This window comes from Eptatretus burgeri, chromosome 10, assembly GCF_056783735.1.
Source record: "Eptatretus burgeri isolate ZD-2024b chromosome 10, Ebu_testis_v1, whole genome shotgun sequence".
Taxonomy (NCBI): Eukaryota; Metazoa; Chordata; class Myxini; order Myxiniformes; family Myxinidae; genus Eptatretus; species Eptatretus burgeri.
The window spans coordinates 104,551,865-104,579,187 of NC_140970.1; the positions used below are offsets into that span (position 1 = coordinate 104,551,865).

At 48.0% G+C, this 27,323-nt stretch overlaps 1 protein-coding gene and 1 pseudogene across 10 annotated transcripts in view; both read left to right on the forward strand.

Moving 5' to 3' along the window:
• The window catches only part of LOC147019357 (uncharacterized), a 33,477-nt pseudogene extending 6,614 nt beyond the window's left edge, over positions 1–26,863 (forward strand).
• Positions 1–27,323, forward strand: part of LOC147019356 (fibroblast growth factor 13-like) — a 195,395-nt gene that overhangs the window by 15,020 nt on the left and 153,052 nt on the right. The window lies entirely within an intron of this gene.

A 27,323-nucleotide genomic window follows, 5' to 3' on the forward strand; every position in this document is an offset into this window, starting at 1 on the left:
GTGTGGGGCTTAAAACCTTGCCCATATTCTGAAGTCCTGACTCCCAAAATTTGAGGCCTGTCAGTACTACGGTTCAGTCATGATTGAATATCTTACAAACACACAAACACTTAAAAATATTTTTGGCAAAACAGTTGCAGAGGCTCAGCGTATTAGATATGACCTTAGGAGACTTACAGCCCCATAAATCTCCTTGGGATTGTACTGGAGCCAATACCGGGAAATTAATTTAATTCTCAGTTTTATAGACCAGTCCTCCACGTGTCTAGGAGGGTCTATGGGGAGATGGGGGTTGCCCCCCCCATCCCCCAAATATGCATTTACTTTCTTCTCCAAAACTACACATACAATTCCAATGAAACTTGACCACCATCTTCACCATCTGTGATGTACTAAAGTTTGTTCACGACATTAAAAAATACATTGGGGTCTCGGAGGGTCTATGGGGAGAGGGGGGTTGCCCCCCAAAATATGTATTTGCTTTCTTTTCTGAAACCACACACAATTTTGATGAAGCTTGACCGCAACCTTTATCACCTGTGATGTACCAAGGTTTGTTCATGGCATTAAAAAAGCATCTATAGTTATTGACTTTCTTTTCCATTATATATTTTGTGGGTCATCCATGCCTACCAGTGGTTGCCTGGTTATCTTATCCAGTCACTACCAGGTGAGCACCCAGGGGTATTGCCCCTATGTTTAATATCTCTGTGAGGTTCTTTGTCATTATTCCTGTAGGTCCAGCTATCACAACTTTGGCATTCTTCAGTTTCCAAGATCTTCTTACTTCATTCTTGAGGTCTTTGTGTTTGATCATTTTCTTGATTTCTGCATCGTTTAGTCCAAAATCAATGCTATTAACACCTCAATCAGCAATGCCTTCTCCTTTTTTTGTAACCGAAGTATGATATGCGGTCGCAACGCTTTGTTTTCGATATTCACACTCAATGGAATCATTAGGTCGTATGTGAGCGGTACGTTCTTCCATGTTTTCATGATTACTTTTGGTTCATTTTCCCACAAATTTTCTGGAACTGAGACATCAAAGTTTTTGCAGATGTGCCAGCAGATACTTTTAAAACTCTATTGTGTCATTGTGTGTGCAGCTGTTCTGACATGAGTTTGTTTTTGTGTGTGTGTGTGTGTGTTCGGTCATTAAGTACAACATATCATTCTCTTTACTAACCCCACCTCCACCCCTCACCTTTCTCTCTTCTTTTTTTTCCATAGTCCTCTTCTCTTCTCTCCTTCTCCCTCTCCCTCTCTCCCACCCCGTCCTCGAATCCCTCCCTCCCACAGTATGGCAACATTTGGTGAGGCATAGCTCTACCCCCCCCTTCCTCGCTCTTCACCCTTTCCTATCTTCCCCTCCCTCCTGCCTCTCTCTCTCTCCCCTCCCTCTCTCCTCTCTTCTTCTCTCTCCCTCCCCTCCCTCCTCTCTCAGCCCCCCTCCTCAATACACCCCATCAGTGAAGCGATGGGTTGTATTTGCTGGGAAATAATAAAGAAAGACCCACCCACATCTCTCATCTGTGAATGGAGGGAATAGCCAATCAGCTCTCACCTAATCAACTTAACCCAGGTGGCTAGGATTACATAAATATATTGACACCTCCCATGCTCTTCTCGCTGAAGAAGCTGCATAAAGCAACCAAGAAGGCCTATACAAGGTAAGTTGTGTTGTCTTGCGTTCAACGTGATATTGTATTGATGTTTGACCGTTTCTTGGGGTCTTGAGTTCGAGCCCCAGTCGTGCTGTTGAATAACATCAGGTGGGTTGATTCAGCCTGTCATCCTTTTTAGGTCGGCAAAATGAGTACGAGCTAAGTATAAACAGGGGGCACTGCATCAATGGCACAGCCACACCTCCAACAATGATGCAAACAGCAGCAATAGGTTGCATACGAAATATAATAATGTGTGTGTCGTTGGCTGTGATCTCCACATGTGGGAGGGTTTCAGGAGATGGAACGGAGACCTACCATGTCTCAAAGTATCCACCGTGTGTGTGTGTGTGTGTGTGTGTGTGTGTGTGTGTGTATGTGTGTGTGTCTGGATGCTAAAGATCACCTTGCCTTCCTGTTGGGGGCTGGGGGGGGATGCTAAAGACGGACTTACTCTCCTGTTGGGTGGGGGGTCGTCATGTCAGGTATAGGAGCATGTGCTGGAGCAACGCGTCGCTGTGTCCACTTTCCACCTGTACTCCAAGAGCCTCCGTCTGCCCGTTCCCCAGGCAGATGTTTGGCCCATCCCCATCTCCTTGAGATGCTGATCAATCTGCTGCAACCACAAGGCACGTGATCGGCCCATTGGCCTCCTCCACTCACGAGGTTCCCTCGCTGAGAGAATCTGGTGAGCAGGATCAGTGTCAGGAAAATGAGCCACGTGTCCATACAGTCGCAGCTGATGCTCACAGACTATTTAGGTAACAAATCTCATTTGAGTCTCTCTCTCAGCAATGGCTCGTTGGACACAAAGTCCGACCAGCGATAGCCAAGGATTCTCCGAAGAGACCTGGTACCAAATGAATTAAGTCTCTATCTCAGATTCCTGGTCAGAGTCCAGGTGTCACATCCATGTTGCAAGACAGGAAGCACCAAGGACCTGAAGAATCGGACTTTCGTCCTCCCGCACAGGTACCGGCAGCGCCACACCCCATGATCCAGTGAATCCATGACTCCCCAATCCGGACCAAGATGTCTGTTGACCTCTGGCTCACAGCCAGCAGAGACATGAATATCACTGCCAAGGTAAGTGATTCTCTCCATGACCTCAACGTCCTCACCACAAACAGGTCCAGACGGGATAGCAGCATCTAAGATGTCACTGAAAGCCTGGATCTTAGTTTTGACCCAGGAAACCTGTAATCCCAGTGGCTGCGACTCCTCATTCAGGATCGTGAGTTCCCCCAAAAGGATATCTAAAGTCTCCGCAAAGATGACTGCATCATCTGTGAAATCAAGATCAGAAATGATCTTGACATTCCCAAACGATGTACGGCAGCTTGATCTCTTCGACATCCTCAACAGAATCCAGTCTATACAAGTGCCACAAAGTGAGGGGGCCAGCACACACCCCTGACAAACTCCAATAACAACTGGAAATGTCAGAGGTCGTACCACCACATCTCACAGCACTCTCAGTACCAGAATATAGTTCAGACATCAGATTGATCAGTTTTGGTGGCACCCCACGAAGACCAAGAATCCTTCAGAGGGCATCCCGATTCACTGAATCAACCACTTTGCAGAGATCAACATAGGCTCCATCAGCCCCTGCCAAAACTCTCGTCTGCGTTCAGTGAGGACCTGAACAGCAAGGATACGGTCAATCATTGACCTCTTTGATGTAAAGCCTGACTGATCTGGATGCTGGTGCTCAAGCAGATGGTGACAAACCCAATCAAGAATTATCCGAGCAAAGACCTTGCCCGGCACTGCGAGCAGTTTCACCTCTCAGTAGTTGTTGAAGTCTTAGCGATCACCCTACCCTTTCCAGAGAGGGACAACAAGGCTCTTCTTCCAGTCAGTTGGGATGATGCCTGTGTTCCAGTCAGAGCACAGACTACATGCAGCGACACAAGTGCAGCATTTCCACCAGCCTTGAGAAGTTCAGCATGGATGTCACAGATCCCTGGAGCGTTAGCCCATTTCAACCGGTTCACCGCAGCCTGTGTTTCCACAAAGGAAGGTGGACCACTGTTGATTGGAGGGTCAGCAATAGGGATTGTAACACCACTGATGTCCCACTCAACAGCTGGTGAATCAGCCTGGTACAGCCGCTCAAAGTAACCGGCCCAGCGGGCCATCACTTTGAACTCCGCTGTCATGAGCCTACCACCCTCTGCTTTAACTGCAGTACCCTGATGGACGGGCTTGGATGAACACAATGCACAAATTCCCCTGTAAGCAGGACGAGAATCACTTGACCGCAGGTGATGGTCTACCCTCCTCACAGATTCCTCGCACAAAGGCCTCCTTGTCCACCCTTACTGCACGTTCAGTTTTACGCCTCAGCTCCCTGAACAGCTCAGCTCTGCCATTCAGCCTGGCCCTACGACTCTGCTCAATGGTATCCAGTGTCCTTTGAGAGACAAAATTCTTCTCCGCCCGACGTTGAGTTCCAAGACATCGACTGGCAACATCAAGGACGGTGGTCTTGAAGGCACTCCACAACTCTTCAGGATCCTCCAAAGCACCCAGACCCCCCAAATCTCCACTCAGCCTGTTCACAAAGTCCTCAGCTACCCTCTTGTCATTGAGCTTGTCAACATCCAGCCTATAATGGGATGGCACCATTCTCCTGGAATTAAGCTGCAACTTCAGTGTTGCTACAATAATCCTGTGGTCAGTATTGAGGAACTGAGCACTCCGGTCGACCCTACAATTCTGGATCATCCTCCAGCGACCATCAACGAGCACATGGTCAATCTCCTTTGCCACACCGCCAGCATTTAGCATGATATCACCTGCCATTATCACCTGCCATGGTGTAACCACCCGCCATTATCTCGCTGCAATCCGGTCTCTGAACCTCAGAGAGTGCTGCAACACCGATGTCCAAACGCTTGAGCTCAGATGATAACAGAAACAGGTGATCATCCTCTCTTCGGGATAGGACATTCCAGGCACGCACCCGAAGGGACCGCCTCAGGTTAACCCAAGCAGACCGCCCTCTGGTGGACGACACCTCAGCACCATCCTGACACACACCACCACAATCTGACCCGGGAAAGTTACCTTGTGGTTTCCCTCCTTTCATCAAAGATTGGGGGTCCCGAAGGCTTTGCCCCAATCCCGTCATCCGGTGAGCTGCTCTGTGAAGGGAAGCTGCACAGGAGGTACTCCCACAGAGTGGGTTTTCAGATTTCTTTGCGTTTTTGTGTTTTGCGGAATGAAGGGTTTTACGATGGCCGGAGTGCAAATCCTGCCACCAACCTCCTGATAAAAAGTAACCCAACTGCAGGAGGACGTCTGCAGACACAGTTGGGCACGAGGTATGGATGGCCGTTGGCTCACAAGGAGCTCCTCCGCCCTTTGATTGCTTTTGTTCTTCATCCTGCTCGGTGTCCGTATCATGTACCCTCCTCACCAAGAAATTTGGTGGGAGAGACGGTTTCGTCGCCGACAACCAGACCATGGAACAGGTTAGTCCAGGTTTACATAGTACCTGTAGCAAGTCGCAGATCTAATGTGATCTGACCTGAACGGGTGGGGGATGATTGCCTTACTGACTACAGATTGCCTTACTGACTACAGATTGCCTTACTGGACTGCTGGGGGAGGGGGGATGCTAAAGACGGACTTACCCTCATGTTTGGTGGGGCGATGTTAAAGATTTACTTTACCCCACTGTTGGGGGGGGAGTGATGTTAAAATAAACTTACCCACCTGTTGCGGAAGGATGCTAAAGTTACAACGTTCTCATCCCAACATGCAATGTTTTGACAAATCTGTTGACAATTTGCTTCCCTCACTGCTAATCCTCCCCAGGGAAAGTCTCATTTCTTGGACTATTATTAATTACAATTCCCAGTAATTCATCGGACTTTGTATTGATTGTAACCCTCTGTGTTGTGTTGAGTTTTGTGCACCCGTCATTGACGGGCTTCCCCCCCCCTCCCCCCAAGTCTATATTTATTGGAGCAAGTGTATCTACGTCCAACCACTAAGGGCACCTTTTATAGCGTTTTTCGGTGTTTTTGTGTTCCTGTTAGAACATGATAAAATAACTTGCATCCGTGGTGGTATTACTCGGCGTCAGGTCATGGGCATAACCCCGTGCTCACCTGCGAAGGTGAGGGGAAGGCGGTGGGGAAGACGACTTCCAATTTTCACCTGTACCCATGCTACATTCCAGGTGGTTCACGGACGGACCCCTGCTGCGGACGAGGGGTGGGGACGGGGGATTATTTCCCATGGCACAAAATGTATTTGCCCCACCTCCCCCACTATGTCCATTAATTACGTACTAATGCAATTGAGTATGTCTATCAATTACATACCATTGGAACTGCGTACGTCTACTAATTCTATACTATTTGTTTGTCTATTGCATACTAATTACGTATTGGAACTTAATAATTACGCCTATAAATTAATTACTTAACACACCACACTGAAGTCCTGATGAGGGTCTGCAATCCCTAATTGCTCTTTCTAGTGGAAGTACGGTAAACTTCGTGAGAAGTGAGAGGACCATTTATCCTTGCTGTGACTTTGCCCTTTGACTTTTTGACCCAATTATTAATAATTCTTCTCCATATTCTCATAATAAAGGTTTGTGAAAATTTTGATGACAAAAGCTCAAAAGGAAATTCAGTTATCACCTGGTAGCCAATCAAAAATTGCAGACCCTCAGCAGGACTTGTTACCTCTGCCACCGAAGGTGGATGGAGGTTATGTTTTCACCCCTCTCTGTCTCTTTATTTGTCTGTGAGCAGGATATCTCAAAAAGTTGTGGATGGATTCGGACCTAATTGGTGGACAAGTTGAGTGTGTGATAAGAACGAATTGATTTGATTTCGGCGAAGATCCGGATCCGGATCTGAGAGTTTTTAAAGTGATTCTTCACCATTGAGTGAGAGAGAGAGAGAGAGAGAGAGAGAGAGAGAGAGAGAGAGAGAGAGAGAGAGAGAGAGAGAGAGAGAGAGAGAGAGAGAGAGAGAGAGAGAGAGAGAGAGAGAGAGAGAGAGAGAGAGAGAGAGAGAGAGAGAGAGAGAGAGAGAGAGAGAGAGAGAGAGAGAGAGAGAGAGAGAGAGAGAGAGAGAGAGAGAGAGAGAGAGAGAGAGAGAGAGAGAGAGAGAGAGAGAGAGAGAGAGAGAGAGAGAGAGAGACACAAACACAAACTAATGGACCCAAATTCAGTAACCTCTTCTCTGCCGAGGGTAATGATGCTATCTTTGGAAATGTAAGCTTGAATAAGGATTAAACTATTGTCACCATTGAGCCAAAAACGATATATAGCACAATACCCCAAAAAAATTTTGGACGAGTGATGACAAAACTTGATGGATGAGATGGGTAGGTGACAAGAACAAGCACATTGGATTTTGGTTTGGGTCCGGATGCAGATCCGGCCTGTCAGTAGAATACAAAACGTAAACTTTTCAGTCTGGCGTAGGGCGCTCTGCCAAGTGCTGTTGTAGTTTTGTGTGGTTATGTAGTACATACTTTATAGACATACTCACACATTCTAATTGTACATACATTATGGAGGTATTTGGTGGGGGGGGGGGGAAAAACCGATAATGTGTAATACTGGCTACCCCTCCAGGTGGCAGTTGAGTTGTGGCCTACGTTAGCACATCATGTGCAGAGAGAGAGAGAGAGAGAGAGAGAGAGAGAGAGAGAGAGAGAGAGAGAGAGAGAGAGAGAGAGAGAGAGAGAGAGAGAGAGAGAGAGAGAGAGAGAGAGAGAGAGAGAGAGAGAGAGAGAGAGAGAGAGAGAGAGAGAGAGAGAGAGAGAGAGAGAGAGAGAGAGAGAGAGAGAGAGAGAGAGAGAGAGAGAGAGAGAGAGAGAGAGAGAGAGAGAGAGAGAGAGAGAGACACAGACACAAACTAATGGACCCAAATTCAGTAACCTCTTCTCTGCCGAGGGTAATGATGCTATCTTTGGAAATGTAAGCTTGAATAAGGATTAAACTATTGTCACAAATGTACTGGCAGGACAGCGTAGCGGTACGTGCATTCCTTTCTGAGCTTCCCAACCTCAGTTCAAATCCCAACATAATTATAAACGGTCACCCTGGTGTTTCAATATTGCGCCGTCTCTCTGATGGTTGTTAAGCTGGATAACCCGTCTGCCAGCAATGGGGTCGATGGTGGATGTGAACAATTCTGTGTTGTCTCTCATGCAGAGCAGGCGAGTTATCATCGGCATCCTGAACTGAATTGCAAATTCCTGCAATGGTCAAACATCAGGCCGAGCCAGCCAGTTCTGGAAAGACTTTGGTGAGAATTGTCCCCCCTGGCTGACCCCACAAGGTGGACATAATTGTGGCTGATAAAGAAATGTAGAACTAGAAGGGCACTCGGTAGAGTGCATACCTCGGCTATGTAATGCCCTGATTCATGAGAACATATTGGGCCCATTACATTTTTGAAATATCATGCTATATAATGTTTTTGGCCCTTGGAAAATTAAATAATTCTCGTATCCAGATCTGGATTCGGATCTTCACCAAAATTGAATCAATTCTTCCTTGTCAAATGCCCAACGTGTCCACCAAGTTTTGTGCGAATCTGTCCACAACCTTTTGAGATACCGTCCTATATATCATTTTTGGCCTGATCTCTCAATGGTGAAGAATCACTTAAAAAATTCTAGCATTCAGATCCAGATCTGGATCTTCAAAATCGAATCAGTTCGTTCTTGTCACACACCCAACCTGTCCACAAAATTTCATCCGGATCCGTCCACAACCTTTTCAAATATTCTGCACACAGACAGACAAACAGAAAAAGAAGAAAATGATGTCGTGCAGAGCACGATATTTTCAAAATCCAGAAAACAAATTTGACCTCAAAAAGAATTGGTGATTGAAATCAATGGCCAAATGTGCGACTCCTCTTTAAATTACAAGTCAATCGGATGAAAATTGACAATTTTTGAAATTTGACCTTTTGGCCTATGTTTACCTTTTGGCCTATGTTTACCTTTTGATCTATGTTTACCTTTTGGTCTATGTTGACCTCAAAAATAATTGCCTGGTTGAATTCGGTGACCTGAAATATATATCCTCTTAAAATTTCAAGTCAATCGGATGAAAATTGAGGATTTTAGAAATCTCTCCTTAAGTTGTTGACCTTTTGCTGATGTTGACCTTTTGGTCGATGTTGACCTCAAAAATAGTTGGCTAGTTGAATTCAGTGAGTCAGCTGAAATATAAATCCTTTTGACCTTTTGACCTCAATAACAATAGGCTACACCCTTATGACAAACTCCACCATGTGGATCAGTTTAAAATCGTGACGTGTTGGCGATAAACAGACAGGCAGATAGACAGACAAACAAACAAACAGAACAAGAAGTCGTCGCCGTGCAAAGCACGATATTTGCAAAATCCATAAAATAAATTTGACCTCAAAAATAATTGGCAAGTTGAAGTATGACCAAATATGCAACTCTTCAAATTTCAAGTCAATCGGATGAAAATTGTAGAAATTCGACCTATGTTGTCCTTTTGGCCTATGTTGACCTCAAAAATAATTGCTGGTTGAATTCAGTGACCCGATATGCAAATCCTCTTCAAATTTCAAGTCAATGGGATGAAAATTGAGGATTTTAGAAATACCATCTTAGTTGTTGACCTTGGGCCTATGTTTAACTTTTGGTCTATATTGACCTCAAAAATAATTACCTGGTTAAATTCAGTGACCTGAAATATATATATATATATATATATATATATATATATATATATATATATATATATATATATATATATATATATATATATATATATATATATATATATATATATATATATATATATATTGTTACGGTTGTGGAAATTCGCAAATCACCATTCAGGTCCCGTTGGTGAGATATCTCAGTAAGTACATGTGTAGTTAGCCCCAAACCCGTTGTTTAGAGGGAATAAATGTGATCCATCTGGGCTGTGACGCTTTGAGTTAACCATTTTTTCTGTTCTATCTTTTATTTCAAACAAGCAGCATCTCAACAACCACGCCATCCCCACCACAGCACCAACCACACTACAACCACGCCGCCTCCACCATCAATGCTACCACATCTTCGCCACTCGCCATTCAGTAGGCCCTGTGCGGTTACGATCTCCGGGAACAAACAAAAACCAACGGCTATGCTCGGGGGTCTTCCAGCCTGTTTTTCCCGTCGAGGTTCTCCGCGCTCGGTGTGGAGGAGGGGCGATGCAGGGGTCAAAGGTGTCATACCGATGCAGGGTCATACCGAAAACGGGGCGGAGCGAAGGGCGGAGCCCCGCGCTACAAAAGGTAGACAGGACGGACCTTGAGGGTGGTTGAGGTGGTTGGTCAAGAGTGGTTGGTCAAGAGTTGGTTGGTCGAGGGTTGGTCTTCATGGTCGTCTTCTGGTTTGAGTCGCGAGCTTGTTGTTTCTGCCTTGCTTCGTTGACCCGTGCGCGAGCGCGGAAAACAGCGCCGAACAAACCCCGTCCGTACCGTCGAGCGGACCACACGAGCGACACGCGGAACGAGCTCGCGGAGCACGCTGGAGGGGCTCAGAGTTGCGGTCGCAAAAGGACTCGATGCGATCAGGAAAGTCGCACTTCCATTTTCTTTTGGGGTTTGGTGTAAATGTCTGTGGGTGGCGCCGTCCGTCAAGGAGTATTGTTTTAAGTGTTGCCGTGTGTTCGCGTATTCGGTTGTAGCTCTGCATTGTTGTTGTTGTTGTTGTTGTTGTTGTTTTAAATTGCTTTATGTGCATTCTGTTTGGTTGTATATGTGTGCTCTCCGTGTGCCGCGGAATAAATGTGCATTATGTTGAACTGTTTTCCCGTTTCGCTTCGTCTTTTCTTTAATTGAACCTCCATCTTGCTTCACGTAATGGGTTAGTCGTGGGCTTAATAAGCCCGATAATTAATCGGAACCGTCGAGGCCGACGATAACATCGCTCGGTTATCCCGATAGTACGGAACGGATCGCTTAAGCGGCCCGTGTCCGGAGTCGACCTGCGGCGAGGTGCGATCGCCCGGTCTACCATCCGCGTGGGTACTTAGGTAGGTCGAGTTTGGCGAACAACCCTATCCCACGCGGGTGGCCGATTGGCACGATCGTGGTGAGGCCGAAAGGCCCACCCGTGACTAGCTCCCGCATTAGTCCGAGAGGGTCACGACAGAATTGTCCGTCCGGTGGGCGACATGCCGCGATTCGAGTCACGTGGCCATTCGCACGCCGGCGGACGCGAATCGCAACACTGGTGTCAGGTCGTGGGACACAAACAAATCCCCCTCCTCGCAACACTGGTGTCAGAGAGCGGGAAAACAAACTCTCCTGTCTCCAGCTAAATTCACGGGAATCGGTCCAGGGGTGAGAGGAGCGACCCCCAATTCCCTCCAAATCACGAGCGAGCTAAATTAACCCGTTACGAGAAATAAGATGGAGTCTCAAGGCGAGCGGGAGCCGGGGGTATTAAAAGGTGTAGAATCCATGGCCCAGGATGAGATCCCCGTGCAGGAAATGCTTGTTGTGCAGGAACACGAACTCCCCCAACTGAACCCAGAGCCCGAAATAGGTGCGGCGGCGATGTATGACACCTCCCCTCCCCCTCTCCACCAAAACCCTCCCCCGATCCCTGCCGAAACAGCTCACCCGAGTGCACCTGACATGGCCCAGCTATGCGCCATGCTGGCGGCAATGAATGCGAACATAAACAGCAAAATAGATGGAGTGAACAAGCAGAAGGATACGAATATGCAACAAATGAAAAACGAATTGAAGGAAGAAATGAGAGAAATGTGGGGTGAGATGCAGCAAATAGGCCGAAGCCTGCAGGCGGGCATGAAGGCGACAACGGTGGAGCTCAAAATGGCGACGCCACGTGTGGGAGCGAACGAGCTGGGAGGGAGTGCAACGGCTGTCAGGCCCGCGGTGGAGGCGGGTGAGGAGAAATTAATTCGGGGGACGTATTTGGCGAGAAGCGTGACGGTGACCGAGAGGGAAAACTAATTGGGGTGACGGAGATGTGCATGAGGGAGATAAGAGACGAGGTGAAAGGAATTGGGAGGGAGAGAAAAGAACAAGTAAGACGGAAAGCAAGGATGAGGTACGCGGAGATCGTAAAAGAGCAAGGAGTGAAACAGAGGGAAGGACGGGGGCGACTTTAGGAGAAAGCAAGGTTGACCTACATAAAGATAAGGGAAAGACGCCAGAAAGAAGCAGAGACCAATAGACACGAGGAGACAACAGAAACTAATAAATGTACGGAGACACGGGAGGTGAGAACGATAGAGGAGAAACTACACGATGAAGACGGGGTGGAAGAAACTAAAGACGCGCGCGCGCGCGCGCACACACACACACACACACACACACACACACACACACACACACACACACACACACACACACACACACACACACACACCCGGAGTTAGTAGTGGAGGATAATGGGGGTGAGCTCACGGAACGTGTAGGGACCCGGTGCGAGCAGTTGGATAGCCTCCTCCAGGAACGAGGGGAGGGAGTATGCCCCCTTGAGGCGAGTTACGACCAGGTGGGTTCGGTCGTGTCGAGCGAGGTCGAGGGGAGGAGTGCTGTGGACAGGTGCACGGAGAGCTTGGGGGGTATAGAGGCCCCGGAAACCCCTTGTGGGGACACGAATCCCCAGTGTGGTTGTCCCGGTGTGAGTGCGTCCCCGTGTGTGGAAGCGACCCCGTGTGTGAGTGGTGTGGTGGCAAGTATGCCGAAGTGCGTGCTTCCCAGCGTGCCGTGTGTGAGTGAATCACCACAGGTGAGTGCCCCGCGTGTGTGAGTGAGGCACGGTGCGTGAGTGAACGGCCGAGTGCGAGAGAGACCGTGTGTGTGAGAGAGCGGTATGTGAGGGAGATGTTGGTGGGCATGCGGGAGCATGCAGCCGCGTCTCCCGGTGTGAATGTGATGGAGTGGTGTGTGAGCGTCGTGACACGCAGGTGTGCGTGGGTTGAATGGCGACGGAGACTGCGACAGAGGAAAGAAAGCCGAGTGGCGGTCGTAGTTGTAATGGGAACCGTGCCGGATTCACCCAGCAGCGAGCGCGAGGTCCGTGCTGTGCAACGCACGAGGCCGCCACGTGCTCGCTTGCGGGAGTGAAGCCCGGTCCGGAAACGCCAGCGGTGGATTAGCCGATCCCGCGGACGGACAAAGTTTAGGCAGGATTACGGATTTGGACCGGATGGGTTCTCCACACGAGCGTGTGTTAGGCTCCAACGGGCAGAGCACATGTGTTCGCGTGGGGAGCCCCTCGGAGTGCGAGGTTTGCTTTTTGTGGTGCGCACGGTGACGTCATGACTGCACGTGGGGTTGGAATCCGGCATGAGGGGTTGAATCCCTGCCGGATGGTACCGTCCAACGAGGTACACGTGCAGCTGCATGACGTCACTGGCAGGTGCAAAGTGCGCGAGCTGTGAGTTGCCGCGCTGGTGCTGCGCAAAAATTGGAAAAAAAAATTAATGAACAAAAGCAAGCCTCGCTTTCTGGTGAATAGGATTCCTGGGCAAGGGCCCTTGCCAGGGTACAGGATGCAACTAGTTAGAGGGAAGGGTTAGTGATAGCTCGACCGACTTCATGGGGCAGGGGTAAGTCCTTATGGAGTCCGTGGAATGGATTAGTTAGAGGGATTGTAGCCAGATTTAGGATGGGAAATGATTTTAATGATTTGGAGACAGTGACTGACAGTGAATGTGTTGAGGGGACGTAGTTTAGCTACGTAGTGTTAAAAGGAACGTGCTGTAGTTTAAGGGACGACGTGGGAGCACGAGGTAGTTCGGGGATTTAGTGAGCAGGAATGGCAGGATTCAGTGGTGTGTGTGTTGAAGAGTTTGTGAGTTGAGTGGAAACATGTGCTTGGTGAGTGAGTGAGGCCAGCGGGTCTGTGTGTATGGAGCGAATGTGGAATGCATGGTGCGATGAGTGATTGGGGGGAGGAGTGACTCCCGCCCAAGGGACCCCAGGGTCAGTGTAGAGTGAGTTAGTGGGTTAGTTAAATTGACAAAATGGAGGTCGTTTTGCTGTTGGTGGGAGTGTAGGCTCGATACCCGTTTGGAGGGGTGCAGGAGCCCTGTTGACGGGCTGGGAGCGTGGCTGCGAAAGGTGAGTATCGCTGAGTGGGTACCCCGGGCACCAGGCTAGTCGGCCGTAGTAGGCCAAGGGCCCATGGGGGGCCGGGATAGCTTAGTGGGTACGGGTGCGCCCGCATGGTGCGGGGGCCCGGGGCGCCATTAGCCGTGTGGGCAGTGTTGTGGGCACGGGTGACCCTCGGAAAGGGGCCCGGGAAGCCAGCCTGCCACGTGTGCGTTTCAGGGGAGTTGCCATGGGAGGGCACTCCCCGGTGTTTAGGGGGCTGGTAGGCTCGGAGGCAGTGTAGTGCCCGGGGGTGCCATAGCTGGAGAATCGGCAGAGGGTCGTGCCTGCCAAGGGGAGCCACGCGTCCCAGCCATGAGACCGTGTCAGGGCACGGAAAGAAAATTGGGGGGCGAGGCCCGAAATTGTAAGGAATAACGGGAATCTGGGTTGGTAGAACCAATAGTTTAAGCGCGAGGCGCTTGTTGAAAGCCCCGAGGTAGTTTAAAGGTTAATGGTTAGGGTAGATTAGGAAGTGTACCCCTCCGCACCTTCCATCCCCTTGCTCTCGTTGTGGGCCGCTGGACGCACTTTGTGTTAAGATCGCTGAAGTCTGTGGAGGCCATCCTGAGGCTTGAATTGGGCCTCGACACAGGACGCGAGCTCTCCCTCATTCCCCTCCGGGAAGGGAACGTAGGGGTTGGGAGTAGGCTAGTGGAGATAGGTTAGCCGAACAATGACAGTAAAGAGGGTTAGGGGACGAATTATAGTGGGGAAGTGAGGATGAAAATCAAAACAACAACAAAAAAGTTTGGGCGAAATTGGGTTTTCCAAATTAAGGGAGTGGGTATTGACAGTGACAGGCAAAGGCGATAGATGGGAGGGAGACAGTGGGCAGGTCCGAGCCCGCCTTCCGTGTGGCCAGCACCACCGCACTCCTTCCACCAACCTCCACTGCAAGGCAAAGGCCGGCCCACTTCATCGGCAGCTGTTGTTTTGCTTCAAGGCCTGTGCCGGCCAGTTCGTCCGCCGGCTGTGTTTGCCTGCAGCGGCCTTGTTCTGCAGGCTGTTTGCCTGCTCACCTTTGCCATGCCATGCCCACTGCCCTGTTCACCAGCCCCGTTCAACCTTGCATTGCCCCCCCCCCCCCGTTCATTTCCATGCGCGCCAGGATCCGCAAGGCAACAGTTTGCAATCTGCGAGAACTGCCCTGTTGGCAGCTACAACACGGGCCTGCAGTGGCGGCCCGTGCACCGTGTTTGCGTCCATCCATTCATCCATCCATCCATCCATCCATTGTGTTCATTGCGTGTGCCACTTGAGCTGGCACGGAGACTGCGTTTGTGCAGCCCATGCACTGTTGTGGTTCACTGGGTTCATTTTAAAAGGGGAAGGCCTTGGACTGCGTGTGAGCAGCCGGCCACGTTCCCTGTCACCTGCATTACGTGAGCCAGAGACTGCATGCGAGCAGCCTGGCTCCCTGCGAACTGCTTTTCTTTTTGCAGAGTCCATTGATCCTGGGCCATGGTTTAGTGTAAAATTTGTAAGTTAACGTTAAGATGTACTGTACATATGAGTGCTTCCCCGGCATGTCTGTGTAGCGCCAGCAATTTTATTTAAGTCGTCCGTGTGAGTGGGTTTGTTTCGTTAGTTACTCAGCCCTCAGGTTATTTATTTTGGGGACACGAATACCATGAATGTCGCACTCAGGGATCCGTAGGTAAAACGTACTAGGGGAGAACTACACATGATGGATCACGAGAATTTGACGACTCGGGACGAGTCAGTAAAAAGGGCAGGGGGTAGTGTTACGGTTGTGGAAATTCGCAAACCACCATTCAGGTCCCGTAGGTGAGATATCTCTGTAAGTGCATGTGTAGTTAGCCCCAAACCCGTTGTTTAGAGGGAATAAATGTGATCCATCCGTGCTGTGACGCTTTGAGTTAGCCATTTTTTCTGTTCTATCTTTTATTTCAAACAAACAGCATCTCAACAACCACGCCATCCCCACCACAGCGCCAACCACACTACAACCACGCCGCCTCCACCATCAACGCTACCACATCTTTGCCACTCGCCATTCAGTAGGCCCTGTGCGGTTACGATCTCCGGGAACAAACAAAAACCAATGGCTATGCTCGGGGGTTTTCCCGCCTGTTTTTCCCGTCGAGGTTCTCCGCGCTCAGTGTGGAGGAGGGGCGATGCAGGGGTCAAAGGTGAGAAAAGGTGGGGGCCTCTTTTTGGGGGAATAATTCCCTGGCTCTGAGCCAAGACTGGCTCCCCCGGCCCCCGCACGGCGCGGGGTGGAGGAAAAGCGAGAGGTCACGCCCCCCTTCGAGAGGCTTCCCCAAGAAGCTCGAAGGGAGGCGGGGCCAAAAATGGGGCGGAGCGAAGGGCGGAGCCCCGCGCTACAAAAGGCGGACAGGGCGGACCTTGAGGGTGGTTGAGGTGGTTGGTCAAGAGTGGTTGGTCAAGAGTTGGTTGGTCGAGGGTTGGTCTTCATGGTCGTCTTCTGGTTCGAGTCGCGAGCTTGTTGTTCCTGCCTTGCTTCTTTGACCCGTGCGCGAGCGTGGAAAACAGCGCCGAACAAACCCCGTCAATACCGTCGAGCGGACCACACGAGCGACACGCGGCACGAGCTCGCGGAGCACGCCGGAGGGGCTCGGAGTTGCGGTCGCAAAAGGAGGACTCGACGCGATCAGGAAAGTTGCACTTCCATTTTCTTTTGGGGTTTGGTGTAAATGTCTGTGGGTGGCGCCATCCGTCAAGTAGTATTGTTTTAAGTGTTGCCGTGTGTTCGCGTATTCGGTCGTAGCTCTGCATTGTTGTTGTTGTTGTTTTAAATTGCTTTATGTGCATTCTGTTTGGCTGTATATGTGTGCTCTGCGTGTGCCGCTGAATAAATGTGCATTATGTTGAACTGTTTTCCCGTTTCGCTTCGTCTGTTCTTTAATTGAATCTCCATCTTGCTTCACGTAACGGGTTCGTCGTGGGCTTAATACGCCCGATAATTAATCGGAACCGTCGAGGCCGACGATAACACCGCTCGGTTATCCCGACAGCACGGAACGGATCGCTTAAGCGGCCCGTGTCTGGAGTTGACCTGCGGCGAGGTGCGATCGCCCGGTCTACCATCCGCGTGGGTACTTAGGAAGGTCGAGTTTGGCGAACAACCCTATCCCACGCGGGTGGCCGATTGGCACGATCGTGGTGAGGCCGAAAGGCCCACCCGTGACTAGCTCCCGGCGTTAGTCCGAGAGGGTCACGACAGAATTGTCCGTCCGGTGGGCGACATGCCGCGATTCGAGTCACGTGGCTGTTCGCACGCCGGCGGGTGAGAATTCGCAAAAAAAAAAAAAAAAAATATATATATATATATATATATATATATATATATATATATATATATATATATATATATATATATATATATATCCTCTTCGAATTGCTTGTCAATCGGATGACGAAAAGTGAAGGTTTTAGAAATACCACCTTAGTTGTTGACCTTTTGGTCCATGCTGACCTCAAAAATAATTGCCTGCTTGAATTCATTGACCTGAAATAGAAATCCTCTTCAAAGTTCAAGTCAATCAGATGAAAATTGAGGATTTATAAATCTCTTCTAAGTTGTTGACCTTTGGCCTATGTTGACCTTTTGACCGAGGTTGACCTCAAAAATATTTAGTGGTTGAATTCCACCAATTATTGGCAAGCTCATATGAAAATCCTTTTCAAATATCTATCACTCTGATGAAAATTGAGGATTTTAGAAATCTCACCTGAGTTGTTGGCCTTTGGCGTTTGTTGACCTTTTGACCTCAAAAACAACAGGCTTCTTCCTAATGACAAACTCCACCATGTGCTGAAGTTTCATGAAGATCGGCTTAAATTTGTGATCTGTAGGTGATAGACAGTCTATCAAAATCGACTGACCAATATACTTGAAAAAAATCTTCGATTTTTGCAAGTTACAAACAAGAAAAAGAACATTCAGAGATTGCAGATCCTCGCCAGGACTTCTTTTGAGTGGTGTGTTTTTGGGTTTTTTTTAGATTTTAAAGTAAATCCAATATGGCTGCCAAACTTTTTTTTCAACAAAATTTCGATTTTATTTTTTTTGCATTTTACATGTTTTAAGAGATTTCCAACCCCCCCCCCCAAAAAAAAAATGTTGGAGAAAAGAACTAGAACAGCACTGTTGACATTTAATGAATAAGATATATGGTTCACTTGAGTGACCCAGCAGTATTGGCGGCGGAGGTTTTGCATTCTCCCGAGTGCTCCCCCTCTAGTTGCATTCTGTTTTTGGGGTAATTAAATATTTTTTGAAAAAATTAAATTAAAGGACATTGCATTTACACGTGAGAGGCAATCTGTAATTCAGTGGCTTATCTTGAAAGGTCAGACTGACACACAAACAAAAGCGTTTTTTCTATCTTTTAATTACAACGGTTTTGATGGAATTATTCCACGACGCCTATAAAATAAAAAAAACTTTACTTTTAAAATTACAATCACCCTTACCTTATTATATGTGTGACGGCAACTCTCGAAAATTGCTTGCACCAAACATTTTTATCCGTCAGTTAATTTTGATGGAGGAGGAAAATCAGATGTACTCGGTCGACAAGGCGTTTGCCCGGATGTTAATGGATTACCGCTCTCCCTTCTGGGCTGGTGCCCCAGCATCACAGTTGTCTCTCCTGGATTGTAGGGAATGTCTTATTCAGAATAGTATGACTATCTCCTTAGATGACACCGAAGCACCTGGTCTGCTGCTCTTACATCATAGACAGGTCGGTGGACTTGCAACACATGGACAATGTATAATATAATGTCTGCAATATCAGCAACATCGATACGACTTGAGTGCTGTCTACACGGTTTTTTGTTTTTTTGGTCATTGTTACTGTCTGTTTCTATTGTTTTGTCACCTGTCCCAAGGTGATTTTGCCAGTGGCTTCCTCTGCCATTGAATACTTGATTGATCGTCTCCTTAGCCGTATGGCTGAGTAAAACCGTCCTTCATTCTTATTTTTAAACTCTTCTTGGAAATGGCTACTTTTGTGTAATTTTCATATCTCTTAAAAGCGATGAAGTCCCAAACCCTTCAGTGATAGCCATTTGAGACAAAGTGCACCATCCTGGGTTCATCGCATTTTTTTTCAACCTGCACGTCCCCCAAAATGATCCGTTGAGGAATGACTATAATAATATACCCTGAAAATGGATCCTCTTCAGCTTTGGGATGACACCTCTGGATGTGATACCCACAAGCTAGCTCATCACTCAATACCCCATCCATGAGGATTCAATGCACGTGGTTTCGCATTCAATAAGAGGAATAAATGGAGGGGGTTTTGGAGTTTTTATTGAGCATATAGTTCGTGAAAAGAATTTTCATTTCTACATAATGTTTGCCTTGCTGTTGATGGTGATGTGAAGATGGGTGGTTGCTTAATACGGGACTTTTAAAATGACGTATGAATCCTAACGAGACGTTTTACGCACGCGCTGTGTGAGTGTTCACAGTGACTCGTGAGTGTTCAGCTCGCCGGGAAATTTTAACCTGTCATTGCTAGCGAGCACAAAATCTGTAATTCAAATCGACTTTTAAACGTCATTTTCAGCACGAATGAGTGGCAATTTCAAAATGGTGAGCCATAGTTGTGTTCTTGGAGGCAAATCAGACGAGCACAAATATGGGAAATATCCATAGATGAGGTGTGTACCATTTCCTGTTAATACAAGCGAGTGGTGGTAGTGGATATATAAATATATAACACACACACACACACACACACACACACACACACACACACACACACACACACACACACACACACACACACACACACACACACACACACACACACACACACACACACACACACATTGATGCTTCTCCTTTTCGCAAAATATGCAAAAATCTTTTCTAATTTCTCTTGTGACCCAAACAAAAACCAAACAGAAACTAGAAAGCATCTAAAAATGAAAAGCCTGTCCACTTTGTATTCTGACTTATTCTTCTTTCTCCGTACGCGAAACAGTACCTTTGACCTTTTGACCAAATTATTAAATATCCTTCTCCATATTCTCATAACAAAGGTTTGTTGAAAATTTGATGACAAAAGCTCAAATGGTAAAAAAAAATATATAATAATAAGCTACAGGCTGGACAGACAGACAGACAACAGACAGACAGACAGACAGACAGACAGAAGTGATTACAAAACCCTATATTCCGCTATGTGATGGGACAGGCTAAATATATGTATAACAGCCCTCACAGCCCCCTCCTCACCCCCCACTCACTATACAGTGTCTCTCCAACTCCTTCGCTGTCCCGTGTGACGAGACACACCACGGATTTTTCTCAGCTACTTGTCGAAGCATTTATGTTTTCTGGTCGAAGCTCTGTGAGCCATTTTAGCATGCACCAGGGCAGTTCACACGCCCCGAAGGTCACTGTTTCTGGAGGGTTCTACGCATGCGCGCCGAGCATTCTGGGGGCATATTACATCATTTGGAAAGTCCGGTATTTGGGATGAATTGTGTGCTGTATTTGTGACGTTTCACAAGTCCAACTTCACTTCAACCCTTGTCCTGACTTTTCTTTTGACTTTTCACACAACCAATAGTGACTGCGTAAGGAGGGTCGTAATTGGAGAAATAACTGCAAGCGCAGGTTTTATACCAATGGCAGTACGTTCCTTTTTACAATTGGTGAATTGGAGAATTTGGAAAGACGATTAAAAATTTTTTCCATGTTGAAGATGAGTTCTGATAGAATTCTAAGCTGACATCTTGCCAGTATCATCCTTCAGTGCACGGCTTTGAGAGGCTCAAACTGCACAGCAGCACTGTGTTGCCTGCACAACCGCCTTGACATCACTGCTCACCCAGATCTTGGACTTCTTTCTAACCACATCACAGTTGTTTGTTGTGTTCTCCTTTTTTTTGTAGACATCAATCCAGGCTCACAGATGAGCGAACCACCAGAGGGCAGCAGGTTCACAGACGGACAGCAGATCGAATGGGAACAGGTAGACCAAGAGCTCACACATGAGGGGACGAATGGCAGGCAGTGTCCCGCCTGCCGGCGTTACTTGATGGATTTCAAAGATTCCATGATGTCCATCGTGAAGTGTAGGTAAGCTATCACCGGTACCTTGAACAAATTCCAAATCTTCGCTCGAACCTACAGACGATGTTTCATCAGCGGCACAGCGACGCCGTCAGCCACTGATGCTACTCGCAGCCACGTGCTGCGTACGAAAGAAGAAGACGAGGAAGGATGAATGACAGAAGAGAAAAGGAGCCATCAGGGAGAGGACAGGGTGTGCGGGAGTATATGGGAGAATGGGTGGGTGTGGGAGGAAGCTTGGGGTGGTGATGGGTAGCGTTCTTGAAACGCTGGAGGAAAGGGCACGAGACCGTAGCTATCCCAGGAGACCGTTCCACAGGTATGAGAGAATCTTAGGAGTAAAGGAATGGACATGAACATGCTAATCCATGTTGGTTGCAAAAAAACTCACCTTGATCTTGGCAGTGTTTGTTTTTGGAGCCAAAACATCTTTTTTTAAAAACAATATTACAACCCAATTAAAATTTCAACAAATGTTTCACTGCATTCCGAGCCACAATTTCAATTCCTGTGGGTTGAACATATCCATGAAACCATCAGCGAGTATGAGACATCCACAGCATGGGGACCTGTGTGTCCATGTGCAGATCCAAAGACAGAAAGAACAATTGGAGGCAGACATTTACACTCTCAAATGGACGTGCTTGGCACATCGCACTCGCTCTGTGATTCTTGCATCACGGTCCCTGTCATTGCTTACACGACATGATGTCAGCTTGGATACCATGCCCTGCTATGTTCATGGCTGTTCAGCTCATCGCATGAACATGAGGGACTGGAATCTGTCTTTGGTGCCTTTTTCGCCGAGGAAGGAAGAGGGTGGTTGGAGAGCAATGTGCAAATCATCTGCAAGCCAGCTCCGTTTGAAAGTTATTGTTGTTGTGGTTAAAATAATTTTTTAAACTACTATCACTATTGTACAACCACAAAATCATTTTTTTTTAATTTTTGGTAAATTTGGAGCATTTTTCATGACTCTGACCACGAATTCAGTCATGATTCCAGGCTGTCTCGTTAACTGGTAAATGTGTTAGCCTGGTAGCAGCCATGACTGCGAGCAAGCATGAAGTGTGAATTGGAAGCTTGGTGGAAGGACGAGGTGACATTTGTCGTTTTGAAGCATTGCTCGAGCTTATTTAATCCAAACCTGTCACTGTTGGATTATAGTCCAAGATCTCAGCACTGAAGACTGTTGCATGCATTTTTCACGGCCTGTTTTATTCTCCAGTGAACATACCCGTGCCGTCTCATCATGGGGGGCTTCAGGTTGCATGTGTCCACTTGCCAGTGATCCCGAGCAAACGATCAGAGTGCCGTTCGTGATTCGTGATCATAACTACTTGCACTTGGTGTCGTTCCATAGAAACTGTGGAGCCTTTTGTATATTCATATTAAATTTTTGCGAAGCAACTTCCGTAGTTTTCAGGCGCATGTTTCGACTGAAGGGGTCGGGCTGACTTTCCTGGACCCGACAGGGTGTGACCCGATGCCAGCTCTGGTGTATGTGCATGTGGCCAAGTCAGGTGTTCAAACCTGCGTCGAGCGAAGTGGAAGGCGAACCTGCTCAGTGTAGGAGTGAGTGTGCAAGGCCGGACATATGTCGGTGAGCGAGGCCGGACCCACGCTGAGGTGTGCGAGGCCCAACCTACGCGGAGGTGTGTGAGGCCAGACTTATGTCAATGAGCAAGGTTGGACCTATGCTGAGGTGTGCGAGCTGGCGTTGGAAAAGTTCGTGCCCAGGACCTGGGATGTTTGAAGCGGACCCTGTGGGGGTTGACTCGATGCCCGGAGTCATCGACCCACAAGGGACAAAGAAAAACGTGAGCACAATTGGAAAGAGAGAGAATAATGTGTGACGGTGTCAGATTGAGCTCTGATGTTGGATTGAACTCCACCCTCCACCGTGACATCCCTCATCCTTCAGACAGGCAGGCTGCAGCCTTTTCCTTCTCTTATGACTTCACAAAATCACAAGCTGGTCAAACACTTTGAATATATCTTTCAATCCTGACCAATCTCACACTTTCACTTTCCCTCTCCCTCTCTCAAAGGAACGTCTGGCAAACCTCCATCCCTCCTCCCATCGACTTTCTTAACAATCCTCTTGAGGAAGTTCAGTCACTCAAACTCTATCTCACTATCAACCACGATCTTTCTTTGGAAAAACACATATCAGAGTTGGCCTCCAAAGCCAGTTGCCGACTGGGTATCCTCCGTCGTACAAAGTCCTTCCTTGGCACACCTGAACTCCTATCCACCTACAAGGCCTTCATCCGCAGCTTGGTGGAGTACTGCTCTCCCCTCTGGGCTGGCTTCCCTGCTTCACACATTGCTCAGCTTGATGCCATGGAAACCAAGGCCTTAAAGATCATTGGACCAGTCGCAGGCAGGGCGGTGGTCTCTCTGTCTTCTCCCGCCTTGTTTCTTGTCTTGCAGTCTCTGCTCTTTCCGTGCTTTGTTCCCCACAGGTTCCTGCAGGACGAACATGGTCCAGCATCAACCTCCTTCTGGTGAAACTACCAAAATCCAGGATCACTGCTCACCTCCACTCATTTGTTCCTATTTTTCCTGCCTGTGGAACCAACTTCCACATTTTCTTATATCTCATTCTTTCCTCCAGGTGTTTAAGACAGATGTCCACCACCATCTCATATCGTCCATCCCCATTCTAAAACTATGATCTTTTCTACCCTCAATAACCCCCTCCCCCCACTTTCCATGCCCAAACCCTCCTCCTTCCAAATTTCCAAGGTTCCCTTCCTGAGAGTTTCCCTCTGTGTCCTTCCTGTCTACACATGCATCCTTTCTTCTCCTCCCCTCCTCCATTCCTCCCCACACGCATTGTTTGTCCAAGTCTCCCTCTATTTTGTCCTTCAACTCCACTGTTAGTGTCTCTCCTCCCCCTTTTCTGCTGTTCCTTTATTTTTGTTGCATCCTGATCTATTCAGCGTTCTAGCTCTCCCATGAGCCTCCACTCTGTATCCAAATTTTATTTATTTTTCATTGGTTTTTGATGGGTGTTTTTGTGCTAAAATAGGTAAAGAGAGTCACGAGCTGCTGGCCACTCAAGGTGGTCGGGGAAGGGTTGGAAGAGCTGCTGTAGCTTTTCATGGCTGCTTTATGTAGATTTCTTTGGCTTGAAGAATTGGGAGGAATCAATTTATTGATAATCCTAACCACCTGGGGTGGTTCATTGGGTGAGAGCTGATTGGTTATTCCCTCCAATTATGGGTGAGAGACGTGATTGGGTCTTTTTTTCAATTATATGTTGACTGCTATTGACATATTACATGGTACATGCTTGGGAGCCTCGTTGGTACACATTTCTGTCTCTGCTGTCGCTGATGATTCACCAATAAGCGTTGAAACCGGTCCGGCAGCTGAGGGGTGTATGTATCATTGGGATTCTCATGTGTGAATGTATTTACAGCTGTGGAGGAACTCTGGAAAGGGTTTGAAACAGTAAAGGGCCTACCTTGGTAGCCTTTCTTGGTTGCTTTATGCAGCTTTTTTGGCGAGAAGGAGACATGGCGCATTCAGACAATAACTCAAATGTGGATGCAGGTCGACATGGTGTGTTTTCCCATGGCAGAGAATACAGTGCATTTGTTACTGTTTTGTTCATGGGGATGAGGAGTCGATTGATTTTTAGGTAGAAGTTGACCTTTGTGACACTCCTGGGGGAAGGGTGGGGAGATGCTGTCCAAATTTAGTAGTTAAAGAAGTTAAGGATGTTCCCCCTCCTCTGAGACTGGATCAGATCCATTCCAGGTGCAGGGTGTCATGGAAGTGGCGTGAACCCTTTTGCGACCACGTTGCTACAACGTGGCCATCCATCGGCCCCACAACAGCTTCCCTCACATACGACACGATTTTTGGGGGAAGCACGCCGGTATGCCGAGCTCCCATTGGCCTTTCGTGTGCATGCGCAAGTACAACCCCCAGTGGACACGTACATTGCGGACATGATCAGCTGCCGCCATTGGCATGGAGTGTTGTGATCGACTACCATGCTGGAGTGGGCCAATATGGCACTGAGGGAACGGACATGCACCGGGGAGGAAATAAAAGTGGGGGACAGCCTTTTGTACTTTCTCTCTCCGTTTCTCTGTCTACCCCTCTGCCTTGGCCCTCACTGCCTTGTTCACCTCCGGGCTGGACAACTCTTCCCATCCTACTTGCTGTGCATGCAGCTCGCTGTGGGTGGGAGAAGAGGATTTTGAGCTGGACACCAGAGGATCTCCATGATACACACGTACGACTATCAATGCTATTTATTAATGACATTTGCATTGACTGCGAATATATTTTGTTGTCTCGGTTTACTGGATCTTGTTAGTTAATTCTGGGTAAAGGTGGAGTTACCTTTTGGATAATTTAATTGGGAATCATCTTGACGTTGTGATGTTTGAGCAGTCCCCCAATGCTCATGTGGTCTTTAAACAGCATCATAGTTAGAACTCTGGGGAGGGGTGTTGCCTGCTTCAAGAGAACACATCCTGATCTATAACAGCCGTAATGGTTCGTGAAGCTCGATGGATGATGGAATATCAGTCAAACGGACAAGTGCAAGTTCTGCAAAGTTGAAAGGGAAAGCACCTACCACCCCCTTTCAAGATGTGAAAACACTCATGTCAGAACAACTGGGCAAATAAAGGCATCACAATGCATGACAAAGTTCGAGTAATCGATTGGCATACCTGGGAAACCTTCAATATCCCAGTCCCTGAATATGTCGTGGAATCGTGACCCAAGGAGGAAGATTGATAATGTCAACACCCACGCATAACCTGACCATTCTGTGTCGTGTGAACATGGAAAACAAGGCTGTGTGACCAAATGTAACACTCAGAAACAACACACAAAGATGCAATTCTGATTGACGATTCAGTACCCAATGACTTTGGTATAAATGTATTGGAGAGAACCAAAGCGGTGAAGTACTTGGGCCTCAAAAATGACGTTGATAAGACCGGTAAAGTGAAGAAAATTGACCTTGTACCAGGAATCGTTGGAGCAACTGGAATGATAAAGAAACAACCTCCGAGTGTTTGAGGAGATACCAGGAAACATCACAACAAATGAATTACAACAAGAAACTGTTTGGGGTTCAGAAATGATCCTTTAAAAACCCCTTAGAGTAAACATGCTACGGTAGGGAATACCTCAAAATGGTCCCATGCTTTACTTTTAACCATCCCAACTTGGTGCTCAAAGCATACTCCCTGGAAGGGTCTCGTCCAACCCTCTGATAACCCACCTTAGGAGTACAACCAAAAAAATCTCTCTCACTGCTTGTGATGGTTTAATCCCCTGAGAGGTGAACAATTAAAACATTGGATGTTCAGGTTTGTAAGTGTCTAATTTTATCTAATGTACCTTATCAATCTTCATCTAGCTTGAAAGATGATTCTACATCGTTATTGTTGTCCATGTAAGATTGTATTTCCTGCTTAGGCGTAAAGTCCATTGTCATATGGAATGGTGATGTTTGTTTGGGAACCCGTTTTCAGAGAACGGTCCACGTCTCGGACACGGCCCACCAATCGGCTTAGAGCCGGCCTGCGACACGGCCCGCCAATCGGCTTACTTTAAGTCTGCCATCGGTTTAAGGCCAGGCTGTGACATGGTCCACCAATCGGCTTACTTCAGGCCTGGGACACAGCCTGCCAATCGGCTTACTACAGGCCTGGGACACAGCCTGCCAATCGGCTTACTACAGGCCTGGGACACAGCCTGCCAATTTGCTTACTACCGGCCTGGGACACAGCCTGCCAATTAGCTTACTACCGGCCTGGGACACAGCCTGCCAGTTAGCTTACTACTGGCCTGGGACACAGCCTGCCAATCGGCTTACTACTGGCCTGGGACACAGCCTGCCAATTTGCTTACTACCGGCCTGGGACACAGCCTGCCAATCGGCTTACTACAGGCCTGGGACACAGCCTGCCAATTAGCTTACTACCGGCCTGGGACACAGCCTGCCAGTTAGCTTACTACTGGCCTGGGACACAGCCTGCCAATCGGCTTAGTACCGGCCTGCGACACAGCCTGACAATTAGCTTACTACCGGCCTGGGACACAGCCTGCCAATTAGCTAACTACCAGCCTGGGACACAGCCTGCCAATTAGCTAACTACCAGCCTGGGACACAGCCTGCCAATTAGCTTACTACCAGCCTGGGACACAGCCTGCCAATTAGCTAACTACCAGCCTGGGACACAGCCTGCCAATTAGCTTACTACCAGCCTGGGACACAGCCTGCCAATTAGCTAACTACCAGCCTGGGACACAGCCTGCCAATTAGCTTACTACCGGCCTGGGACACAGCCTGCCAATTAGCTTACTACCGGCCTGGGACACAGCCTGCCAGTTAGCTTACTACTGGCCTGGGACACAGCCTGCCAATCGGCTTAG